General features: G+C 33.1%; 1 pseudogene; it reads left to right on the forward strand.

Annotated features, from left to right (window-relative positions):
• Positions 1-785: 785 nt before the first annotated feature.
• On the forward strand, positions 786-2,085 carry LOC108544312 (epsilon-sarcoglycan pseudogene; annotated as a pseudogene).
• Positions 2,086-8,826: the final 6,741 nt, after the last annotated feature.

The following is an 8,826-nucleotide window of genomic DNA, read 5'->3' on the forward strand; positions in this document are numbered from 1 at the left end:
TCACAAAGAGACATGTAAACAGCATGCAGAGTATGGAGCTTTCTGAGGACTGAGGCTTCTGGCTTCTAGAGTTCTCATTTTCTTCAAATGTTGGTTTAGTCCTGCATTGAATTAGGCTATAATATTCCATTATATGACAAAGCATCATTTAACAGGAAGTTATACTCTTTTATGTTATACTTGCATTTCATTTCCACGCTACTTTTTTGGAAAATAAGTGATAAGTAGAAGCAGAACAGGTATTTGTAATTACTCGTGAGTCATTTGCTCTCACGTAATTTAATAGCCATAGATCTTTAATATTTATAGCACATGTTGAAAGGATTTAACATATGTAGTGATCTTCACCAAGTAACTCTATACTCTTCTTGAATATAAAGATGTAAATTTTGTCATCATTTATGCAACCTGCTAAAAATGTTGCTATTAATTCATGTGAATGAGTTTTTCCTCTAAGATTTTAATTAAAACACAAATGCTTTGCACACTTCAATCTGCAATATCCTCCACACGCATTTTTTAATACTGACTGATCAGCTGGATAACAGGAGGTTTCTTTGTAAGATGTTTTCTCATACCTGAAAATTTCCACAAAGCAGTAATTTTTGTGTGAAAGCTCATTCAAAAGTTAAAAAGCATCACACTACAAAGTTCTCAGTGGCAATTGTGTTTTCTTTGCATTCCTGTGTACAACAAAATGTGCTTTAATAAGAAAAGAGTAAAACTGGCCAAGCTGCCAGAAAGGGAGGGGAGAATTGAGGACTACGGGCCTCATCAGCCCAATAATGAAATTGCCCTGGCGGTGGGATCCTGGAGACCCCTGTGCTTGCATAGGACAAGTTCAGGGGACACGCAGGATGAGCCTGTGATGGTTGTCACATTCTTGATGACAGTATTCATTATTTTCTCTAAGGTGCACTCTGATCAGAATGCATATCCATCTGTAAGTGTCCTTTTGGTTTATGCTTTGGAACGAGTATTTTAAGAGGAAATCTCCACCTCACCAAAACCTGGTGAGATTAGTGATGATCCCAAAGCATTTAAAACAAATTGAAAGGGTTATTTAGAAAGACCTGGATGGCTCCTCTACATCCAAAGAACACCATATAGTGAGTCCTTATGGCTCTCCGACAACTGAAAATGTGGAGAAACCAACGACCATTGACATAATTGCCTACAATAGGTACACCTTTGAGACTGCAAGGAATAATTGGATAATATAATGTCAAGAGAGGACTTCCTGTTGCCATATCACAAGCAGAAATCTTCATTAAAAATATAAATGTGTAAGAAATATTGGCCAGGAAGGTTCTTGGAAACTTTGTCAGGGTGGAGAAAAATGTGCTGTGGCCAGAGGGACTGAATGCCATAAACATCACATGGCCCCTATCGAGCAGGGTTCTGCTGGTTCTGCTTCCTATTAATGGCCTGAAGGGGGGCGTTTTCGGCAGGATTGGTGCCAATGTCCCATTTTCTTCTTGATTACAAGATGTTGAAAATCCACAGAATTGAGATGCAGTCAAGAAATGGAGCCTGTAATAACATGTGCTAAAACATTTTGTACTCCATTTTACATTGACTAGTGCGAAATTTCATTTGGTTGATAAAACAAAGCAAGTGACCACCTATCCAGAAGTGATTCGTGGAGAGGGAACTTTAGTGGTGATGGAGAGTACAAACCCTTTTCAAAATGATTGTCTGAAAAGCAGACAAGTACATGGATTGCTTAATTATACTGGCTGTGTCCTCAACAGTAGCACTGGTCCTCTTTCTAGTACTTCCTTACATCATGCACTGTCGACAGGAAGGAGTAGAAAAGAGAAACATGCAAACACCAGACATTCAATTAGTCCATCACAGTGCTATTCAGAAATTTGCCAAGGAGCTTCAAGACACATCCAAGAGTAGAGAGAGAGCATGGCCCCCATCAACACTTCCTGTGTCTCACTTGTAACTGGTGAAATCATACCTCCCCTGTACACAGACAACCATGATAGCACTAACATGCCACTGGTGCAAATGCAGAATTTGTGACATCCAATTCAGATTCCTCAACAGCAGAGTACAAGTAAATGTCATCCCTGAAGAAGGAGAACTGATCAAGGCATGAATTTATAATCAGACAATATAGCAATTATATCATATTTCTTTTCACTTCCAATAATGCATGAGCTTTTCTGGTATATAGTGTGTATGTTCATGGTATTAACTGTAGCAGATATTATAATATAATATAACTTACATTTTACTAATGTATTTTTTACTTAAAGCATTATTGACAATTTGGAAAACACTGATGACTTCATATTTGTTACAATTAAAAGTGATCTTTAAAATAAATATTATCAGTTAAAAACAGAATGTAGAAATCTATGAGCTAACCAGGTAATTCTAGCTGAGACAACTAGAATTTGAGAGAAAACCGTGTCACAAGTGGGAAAGTCAACATTAATCAAGAATCAAAACGTATTATCACAATCAAAGCTATGTATAACTTTGGATTTCTACAAGAGTTGTTATTCAACACAGAACGCTTTACCCATTAATTATAACGATAAAAAGTAACTCCTATTCAACCCTAAATCTAAATTATGCCAGAGCTTTCTAGAATAATACAACTTCCTCAGAATGTTATCGTGTATTTTAAAATTCTACATTCTAATAATTTTCAAAAATCTATTAAAGGTACTTCAAGTGGCTAAACTTTCCAGAACAGTAGCACAAATACAGTAATATAATATCGTCACTATATTCTTCAGAATCTTAAAAACAGCGATGACAAAGCACATCCTTTGTTCTTTTGAAACATTCTTCACAGGCAACTTTTCAGCTGTGTCATTTTTGCTATTATAAGCTATTATTATGCTATATATTCTTTCACCAATCAGTTTTCTAATACCAGTAAGAGTTCATCAATAATTGTGGGCCATTCCAAAGCAAACATAAATATTTTTCTAGATCCATTTTTCAAAAGAGAAGTGTGCATTTTCCTAAAGGGATGAANAAACAGCGATGACAAAGCACATCCTTTGTTCTTTTGAAACATTCTTCACAGGCAACTTTTCAGCTGTGTCATTTTTGCTATTATAAGCTATTATTATGCTATATATTCTTTCACCAATCAGTTTTCTAATACCAGTAAGAGTTCATCAATAATTGTGGGCCATTCCAAAGCAAACATAAATATTTTCTAGATCCATTTTCAAAAGAGAAGTGTGCATTTTCCTAAAGGGATGAAAGAGAAATGTCTGATTAATTGACACTCCGAAATCATTCCTGAGCAATCTGTTAGAATTTCTTTCCCTTTACAATGTTTTCTGTTCTATGCTATCAAGAACTATGAATCATAATTTCTGGCAGCTAAATCCAAAAAGGGTGAGAGGTTCTATTAGCATCCTAAAAATATGCATGTCCTAATGCTCTCTTAAATATGTCTGCTCAGAGAAGTTTCAGATTTTCTCAGCCAAGCAAAATGACATTAACTAAGACCCTGGCATGAAGATTTGCTTATTTTAGTTTGCTTAACATTGTAACCACAGCACAAAAATATTGCTACTCAATGGCAGATAAGTTATTCTCTCACATTTTCGCTTATTGTTTATTAACATCACATGATAAACTATCAAATCACTTATGATCACTAATTACTTTGATAATTCAATTATAAAGACAAACTAAAATGGTATTAGAATTAGTTCTTCTCAAGATGAGATAGCATTCTTTCAGTTTTAAAGGAGTCTGGTTAAAATTATTCAGCTCAAGCTAGGAATAATTGAAGACAATTGACAATTTAAATCAAGACAGCATAATCCGTCTACATCAGTTGCTGATAAACTTCTGAAAAAAAGTCAAAAGTGATACTAACTTTTTTTTTAATATTCAGCATTCCTCAAGGACATTTAACTTTATTTGCCTTTTTCCTCTGAAAGTTTACTACAGGATTCCAGGAAGAATTTCCTAAAAGGGAACAATATCCGGCAGTGTTTTTAGCTGACTTGCCATAAAGGATGAGTAGAGTGCAGAGAAGGTCAGAGCTAAGTCAAAGGAGGATGTCTTGTTATTTTGACTGTACACCTTTGAGGCAAAGGCCTAATACCTTTATAGAAAATAAAATGCAACAAACTTAATACTTTTCTCTGCTAGAGACAAGAGGACAAGGGTCATGTAATTGCATATATTGCATATCTTGTATTGTTTCGCTCATTTTCTCTTTTTAATAGAAAATAACAAATTAGTCAAGGAAACACTGCCAACTGCTTCATTTCATATGTTAACTAGTATATTTATATGCTTCCAAAAATATAGACTTTAAGCAAGATAAAATGGAAATGTTTTAATGGATTCACTGGGAAAACCTGAAGAAATTTTTTAGTAGCAAAAGTACACAAAAACAGTAGCAAAGTACACAAAGAATTCTGGAAACAACTCTAACATTTTTTTTTATGGCGGAATAGTACACCATTGTGTCTCGTACTGGTATTTGATAAATTATTTTTTCAATGTGGTCAAATCCCCTTTTTATTTTTATTGTTTCACTTAAAATTGTGTAAAATAAATTTTACTTTTATTTGAATAGTTGCCTACCAATGCTATGATTTCAGCAACTTGATGAAAAAATCAATCTATCATTTGATTTTTAAGACTATTATTTTGTGAGCTTATTTTTTGCTCCATTTCATTTTTAAATTAATATAAATTAAAATTGACTTTTTGGAGATGTATATTGCTATGAATATTAAGACATGCACAGATTAGTGTAAACACCATCACAATCAGGATACAGAACAGTTCCATCTCTTAAAAAACTCCCATGCTACCTCCTTGTAGTCCCCTTCCTTGACTCCTAATCCCTAACAACTGCAGTTCTGTTCTTATTATTATTTTGTTTTTGGAGAATGTCACACAGTTCTGTTCTTTATTATCATTCTTCTGCTTTTTGAGAATGTCATGTAAAGGGAATCAGACAATATGTAAACTGTTGAGACTGAGTTTCTTAACATGGCATAATACTTTTGAGAATTATCCAAATTGTTTGGTTATCAATAATTCATTTCTTTGTGTTACTGTATAATATTTCATTGTATGATTTGTTTTTCCATTCATTTACTGAAAAAGACTGGGTTATTTCCAGTTTAGGGCCAATGTAATTAAAGATGCTATAAACATTCATGTACAGGTTTTGTGAAAACACAGGTTTTCACTTTACTTAAAATAAAATAAAATAAAATACCATGAGAGGAACTGCTGGGTTATGTAATAAGGACATGTTTAGCTTTACAATAAACTGCCAAACTGTTTTCAAAATGGCTGTCATATTTGGCATTGCCATCAGTGATGTATGAGCATTCCAGTTGCTCCACTTTCTTGTCAGCACTTGATATTGTCAGTATAGCCATTCTAATAAATGTATATTAGTATCTTTCACTATTAAATATTATATTAGCTTGTAGATGTCCTTTATCAGACTGAAGCACTTTCCTTCAATTCCTAATTTGCTGAGAGTTTTCATTATGAATATTAAATATTTTAAAATACATTCTGTTTTTGTATTAATAGATATTATATAATTTTTCTGCTTTAGACTATTAGATATATTTTATCAATTGATTGTCAAATATTAAGCCAACCTTTCACTCATTAGATGAATACTACTTGGTCACATTATATTATTCTTTTATACATTGCTAGATTCAATTTGCTAGTATTTTGATGATTTTGCATTTATGCTCATGAGTGATACTGATCTGAAGTTTTGGGGTATTTTCTTCTTGTCACAGTAACGCTCATCTCATAAAATGATGTAGGAAATGTTCCCTCCTTTTCAAGAGATGGTGTAGACTTGGGTTTATTTCTTCTTTATATGTGTGGTAAATTTTAGCAATAAGGTCATCTAGTCCTGGAAATTTCTTTTTCACAAGATTTCAATAATGGGTTAGGAAGTTTAATAATTACTAAACTATTAAGGTTATCTATTTCACTCTAAAAGAGTTTTAGAGGTTTTGGTTTTGGAATAATCGTTCATTTCACCTAACCTACTGAATTACGTATTTCACATAGATTTATTCATAATATCCATTTTATCCTTTTTATATCTACAAAGAATGGGGTGATACCCATTTTTTAATCCTTGTTATTGATCACTGTATCTGCCCTCTTTTTCTGCCATAGGTATATCAATTTTAGTTCGCTTTTTTATGATTTTGCCTTTTGGTTTTATTGATTTTTCTGTTTTCTGTTTCATTGATTTTGCTCTTATATTTATTGCTTTTATTTCTATTTGGTTTAGTCTACTTTGTACTTTTCTGTTTTCTTAAGATGGAAGCTCACTTTGATTTGAAACCTTTCTTGTTTTCCAACATAGGCACTTAACGCTATAAATCTCCCTCTGAGCATTGCATTAAGTGCATGCCACACATTTCAACATGTTATATATTTATTTTCCTTGAGTTCAAAATATTTACAAATTTCTCTTGAGACTTTCTCTTCAACATAAAGGTTTTATGGGCATGTATTGTTTAATTTCCAAGTGTTGAGATTTTATAGTTATTTTTATGTTATTAATTTCTAATTTCATTCCCTTGTTTTCAAAGAACATACTTTGTGTGATTTCAATTAGTTCAAATTTGTTAAAGTTTGTTTTATGACTCAGTATATGCCTATCTTTGTGAATTTGGTATGTTATACTTGAAGAGAAAGTGTGCTCTTCTGTTTTTGGGGGGAGTGCCCTGTTTATGTCAACTAGATCCAGTTAATTCATGATAAAAATCCCTGCTGATTTTATCAGTGTTGCTGATTCTATTACTACTTCTGATTCTAAGAAAGGAATGTTGAAGTCTCCACTATAAGTGTGGATCTGTCTCTTTCAGTTCTGTCTATTTTATCTTTTGAAGTGCTGTTGTTTGCCAATACACTTTTAAGATGGTTGTGTCCTCTAAGTTGATTTACTCCGCTATAATCATGTACTGTGCCTCTTTATTCTAGGTAATTTTCTTTGCCCTGAAGTCTACTTTTTGTGACATTAACATGGTAACTCCTGGTTTCTTTCTTTTGATCAGTGTTTGCATAGTGTATCTGTTTTACCGTCTTATTTTCTCATACCAATATTATTATATTTGACATGAGTTTTTTATATGCAACATGTATTTGTGGCATTTTTAATTGATTCTGAAAATCTGTCTTTTAATTGATATGAGAGCGTTTACGTTTGTTATAATTATTGATATATTTAGGTTTAGATTCTACCATTACATTATTTGCTTTCTGTTTTCTTCCCTCTGTTTTTTAATTCTCACTTGTCCTTTTTCTGTTTTATTAATTATTATTTGATTTTTTAGTATTTCACTGTAATTGATTTTTTGAACGATTACTCTTTTTATGTTTTGCTTGTTTGGTTTTTAGTGGTTGCTCTGGGCATTACAATACATATTTAACTTTTAACTGCTTAGACTCAATATTTCACCACTTGAAGTAGAATGTAGATACAAGATCGGTCCACTTAGTTCTGGCCTCCACGATTTTAGGTGAGAAAACTGCAGTCATTTGAATAGCCTATTAAAAAAAATTGTTTTCTAGTTGTTTTAAGATTTTTTTCTTTGTTGTTAGTGTTTGCAATTTGATTATGACATTTCTGAGTTGAGATTAAATGTTTATCTTTTTATGGCCTACTGAACTTCTTGAATTTGTAGGCTTATATCTTTCATCATATTTTAGAAACTTTCAGCCATCATTTCTTCAATTTTTTTTTCTGTACCACATTCTTGTCATGACCTTCTGGGTGGGACTCCCATGGCATGAAAATTAGACCTGTTGGTATAGCCCAAGAAGTTCCTAAAGCTGTTTATTTTTTCTCTTTTTTCTCTGTTCTTTAGATTAACTTCCATTGATTTATCCTCAGATTCATTGACTCTTCTCTCTTTCATCTCCAATATACTATTGTGTCCATCCAGTGAAGGTTGTGTTTGTTTGCTTAGAGTTTTCTTTTGTTTGCTTATTTTGGAGAGTGTGGAAGTTATATTTTTATTTATAGAATTTCCACTTAATACTTCTTTATATCTTCTAATTATTTGCTTAGATTTTCTTTACATTTGTTTCAAGAGTGTGCATACTTTGAACATTTTTACAATAACTGCTTTAAGTCTTTGTCAGATAATTCCAACATTTCAATACTGGAGTTTATTTTTTATCTTTACCAGTGTGAGTTGAGGTTTTCCTGGGTTCTTGTTTGTCAATTAACTACGTATTGTCTTCTGGATGCTTTGGATACTTTCTTATGAGACAATGAGTCCTGTTTAAACCTTATAGAAAATGTCGATATTTTGCTTTAGCAATCAGCCCAGTTGGATTCAGTCCCTGCATCCTGATCAGCCTTCTGTGGTTGTGGTTTCAAAGTACATTTCAGTTTTGTGGTTTCAAAGTACATTTCAGTTTTCAATGCCTTTGCAGTGCTAGTCACCTCTGCCTTGTGTGTTTGTCACCTAGTGGCTAGTCCAAGAAGTGGGCAGAAGCCCATCTCAAAGTTTCATTCTCAAAATATATGGTATACTGTTTAGGATGAGATCCATGCACTTGCAGCTCAAGGGTGAATCCCAGAATTTATAAACAATTTTACAGAATTGATTTCTCAAGTTCCTATGCCTCCATTATCTCCCTTTCTGGTTTCCTTTTCAGTTCCCCAGAAAGTATGGTCTTTAGCAATGCTATACTGACACACACTTCCCATGAATGCATATGTATCCAGGACCAAGCAAAAGGAGAAGAAAGGAAAGGAAAGGAAAGGAAAAGGAAAAGGAAAAGGAAAAGGAAAAGGAAAGGAAAAGGGAAGGGAAA

The sequence above is a fragment of the Rhinopithecus bieti genome, unplaced genomic scaffold (assembly GCF_001698545.2).
Source record: "Rhinopithecus bieti isolate Rb0 unplaced genomic scaffold, ASM169854v2 scaffold_26061, whole genome shotgun sequence".
In the NCBI taxonomy this organism is placed as follows: domain Eukaryota; kingdom Metazoa; phylum Chordata; class Mammalia; order Primates; family Cercopithecidae; genus Rhinopithecus; species Rhinopithecus bieti.